The sequence below is a fragment of the Cavia porcellus genome, unplaced genomic scaffold, assembly GCF_034190915.1.
Source record: "Cavia porcellus strain 051 isolate PalLab524CR breed Dunkin Hartley unplaced genomic scaffold, mCavPor4.1 scaffold_2, whole genome shotgun sequence".
Classification (NCBI taxonomy): domain Eukaryota; kingdom Metazoa; phylum Chordata; class Mammalia; order Rodentia; family Caviidae; genus Cavia; species Cavia porcellus.
The window spans coordinates 68,974,358-68,978,469 of NW_026947485.1; the positions used below are offsets into that span (position 1 = coordinate 68,974,358).

Sequence of the window (4,112 nt, forward strand, 5' to 3'; positions counted from 1 at the left end):
AATAATATTTGAGAGTTTATTCCCTTACCAGTCTGCAAACACCATGAGAGTTGAAAACGTGCTTTATTCAGTAATCATTCCATTGTGCAGCAAAGAAACTGGAACAAAACGGGCCTCAGTATGTTCATTGTTGCATGACCTCAAACATAGTTGACTGGGTTTTTCATTTTTACCATCTGTCTTCAGGGAGAATGTGGGGCCACAGCCTCCTAGCCCAGCGAGGCCCTTGGTCTCCTGGAAGCACAGGCTGCCCACCAGGGTTTGTCACCTGGGGTATGAAAGGGGTGAAGGAGGAGGACAAAGCAGCAGTCCTTTCTCAGTCCTAGCAGGGTGCTCTTCCCTGCTGGGGCTCTAGAGAACTTCGGGCAGCCCTGGAAGCTGCATTTCAGCAACGTGAAGCCACGTCCTATTTATATGATGAAACAGAAAGTTCTGAAAACATGAAGCAAATCTAAGTGTGGAGCCTGATGAACAAGATGAACATCTCCAGAGGAGACTGTGGAAGGACTAGCTCTGCAGATGTATCTAATTATTTTAAGGGACTTTAGACAAAGCTGAGGGTATCATGATAAAGTACAAGGTTTACAAGGAAAAGTAACCAACCTGAAAAAGTAATAAATGTTAGATGTGTAAAGAAGAATTCTTTACCAAAAAAGCCAAGAGAGCAACAGAAAGCCCTTCATGAAACCATTAAGTTTTAGAAGATTGCTTACCAGCAGGATTATGTGATCACTGTGAAGTGACTGAAGAATATATGAGGAAAAAGCAGCAAGAGTTTGCAAATATCTGACCTCTAGGTGTTAAACTTACTACCAAGCTGGGGCTGGGGATTTAGCTCAGTAGCATAAGCACCTGCCTTGCAAGCAGGCAGTTGTGAGTTTGATCCCCGGTACTGATAAAAAGGAAACAGACAAAAAAAAACAAAAAAAAACAGAAAACAAAACCTTACTACCAAGCTTATGAAAGAGCAGAATACTCCTCAGAGAGAAAATAAAAGCTTTCTGAACAACTGCAGCCGAAAACTGAGAACGATCAACAGTATTGAGCAAAGGAGCTTGAGTGTAATGAAAATGTTATTCCAGATTCACCAAGACAAGTCTTTTCCATTTCTGGGATCAACCAGGTACAAAGAAAAGAGAATCCATGTCCAATATGAAGAAAAAGCAAACAGTAACTTGGAGTATTCTGTGTGTACAAATGAATTAAGAAAATGTTCTAAGGCCTCATCTCAGTCACAACATTGTGAAAAGGAAATTCTAGTAGCTGACACTCATGATCAACGTGATGCTAAAACAGTGGTTAAAACGTGTAGAACGAGCAGTTGTTCCCACTAAGCCTTCTTCTAACTGACTTCAGTTGTTACGGAAACAGTAGGATTGATGTTCAAGAGGAATCTGGATCGCAAGGTCTCATGAGCCCTCTAGCTGAAGACCTCTTCCATTACCTGGGTGAGATCACAGGAAACTGCCTTTGAGGAACCGTGAGAAATACTGATTTTCAGGTCCTACTTCAAAGACGGCTCCTCAAGAAGAATTGACTATTTGTGTATCATCTCCTGCATTTGGAGCTACCACTAATATAAAAAGTAGCTTTGGCTTGGATAAAAACTGGTCCCCTTCTCTTTTGGATACTGGGAAACAGCCATCTGTAAATATTCCTGTTATCAGAACTTCTGTTTCTAGACCTGCAAAAACTAGATCAAAATCTGAAAATAGTGCCCTTTTCAGACATTGTAGTCTTGGGTCAGAAGTGAGTAAAATCATTAACCAGTCATCTCCTAGCAAGCAGATTCATAAAAATATAAATGAATCTACACATGGACAAGATAGCCTTGGTCACACTAAAGATGCTACTATTGATAAGCATATGGTGTTTCTGAAATGATGGGAGGCACAGCATCCAAAAGGAATAAAACTGAGAAAGAAAGTGAACAGCAGTTAACATGCTGCCCCTAAACCTCCTTTTTTATTTTATAAAAAAAAAATACAGCAAAAGTTTCGTAATAAATAAGAGGACAACAGTTACATTCTATATTGTTATCTTCAAGTAATTACTCAGAATACAAAACATAAACCAATAAGATCCTTACAAAAAAGAAACAAACAGTAACATAAATCTTTCTTTTTAGTGATATAAAAAAACTAGTGGTAGAAATTAAATCAGTTAGCATATGCATTGTAATAATTTTAAAACAATGGAATTTGATTTGAGGGAAGACTTGTCGTCAGTTTTCTATGAATGTGCACCACTCTGGATGAATCTCCGGATCTGTCTGTTTTTCAGCTATTTGACATCAAGAGAAAAGACAAGGAAAAAGGGCTTTTTCTCAAGCTATAAGGCCTTAGATAGGAGGTACATGGAACTCAAAGATTTTTCCAGAAGTTCTGTTTACAGGAGTGTACCCTCCATCCTTGGCATAAATCCCATCCAGACAATAAAACACCATTACCAATAAAAAAAGAAAAGAAAAGAAAATCCCATCATCAAGTTTCATCTACATCCACCTGAAAATTTGGAGACAGAATCTTGATGATAGGAAGGGTCCTGGTTCTCATCAGCCAGTAAAAGTACAAATCAAGTCAGTCCATGGAGGATGTAAACTTGCATCTGTTTTTAATTGACAAGAAAAAGTCTAACAACAACCAATAGGCGTTCTTGAAAATATCCAGTGGAGTGTAGGTCCAGGAGCAGACACTCCTTGGTATAAAATGGGTTTCACTATCTTAAAAGGCGGCAGTCAGTCAAGATGAGGAGAGAGAATAAACATGAACTGTATGTTCAGTCATTGAAAGTATGGTTTTAAAGGTGAAGAAACAAGAGCAAAAAGGAGAAAACATCCAAATAGAGAAAAACGATGAACGACGGCTTGGCAGGTATGTCTGATCAGACCACACATAAAGAATACATGTGGTACTCCTCCATGTGGCAAATGATTTGGAATTTTCTGCTGCCGGAAGGAGACCAGATACACATAGGACAAACAACATAAAGTCAAGCAGAAAGCACTTGTGGAGCCAAATCTTAAAGAAAGTAAGATCATTAAATTTTCCTCATAGTAAGATTATTTAGAAAAAAAGAAGAGAGGAGAAAATTGCTGGGGCACACATTATTATGCAGCTAGGCCAGTGGAAGAAAGGAAAAACGCTGGTTTCCTGATTAAGGAACCCTTTTCACTAGATTCCACCAACACACCAGGGACTTTCTGAGAAGTTGACTTTGCTTCCTCTCAGACTTGTATGGAAAGAGGTTACAATAAGATCTTGCTCTCTGTCCTCATCCAAAAAGATAGAAGCCTTACTACACAACATATTCTCCGAAAGGAAAGGAGCAAAAGATACAGAGGCTGAAGCAGAAACAGGACAGAGGGCAGTTTTTTCCCTTTTTGTTACTTATAAATTGGTAATGAGCATTGATATTTTGATCTTCTGTAAAAACTAAAATAAGATAAAATCTCCTTTTAGCCAGAGTGTATGTATTGTGTACACAGATGCACATGGATTTAGCCATAGTCTTTAATAATCACCCTTGTCAATTCTAAGAAAGACACTAGAGATATTTGTTTCTCCCTTTCCCCCACAGGGTTGATGATTGTTATAAATGGTGGTTAACTTAATGCTAACAAAATTAAATTATTATGGTGTTGAGCGTCGATGTTTTATCTGAGAAAAGTTGTCAACATAAATAGAGACATAAAAAAGGAGAAGAGAAGCGTTGAGGCGTTGAAACATTGTGGGTTTTTTTATGTGTTTCTGTTTGAGCCACTGGTTCTCCTGGAGGAGCTCTGGTCCTCACACTGAACATTGTTTTTTGGCTCTGGAGGGGAGGACATGTGCTGCTTAATCTCCAGGATAAACTTGTCACTCTGGCTTCCCGGCATGTACCCAACTGTGTTTATCGCCCTCGGAGGAGCTTAGAGCCTCCGTGTCACTGAGGATGGCTGTGATGCTTTTCAGGACAATCCTGGTGACTTCCTGGCTCCAGCATAGAACCCTCAACCTACCAGCACAGCCCCTTCACCCTCCTGGCATAGACTTCCTAGTTTCCACTGCTAACTTTTGGGCCTTCCCAGCACAAATACATAAAACAGACTGTCATGAGTCCTTCTCGTGGGC

The 4,112-nt window shown here is 39.6% G+C and overlaps 1 pseudogene; it reads left to right on the top strand.

Annotated features, from left to right (window-relative positions):
* The first annotated feature begins 476 nt into the window (after positions 1 to 476).
* Positions 477 to 3,403, top strand: LOC100712762 (DNA endonuclease RBBP8-like; annotated as a pseudogene).
* The last annotated feature ends 709 nt before the right edge of the window (positions 3,404 to 4,112 follow it).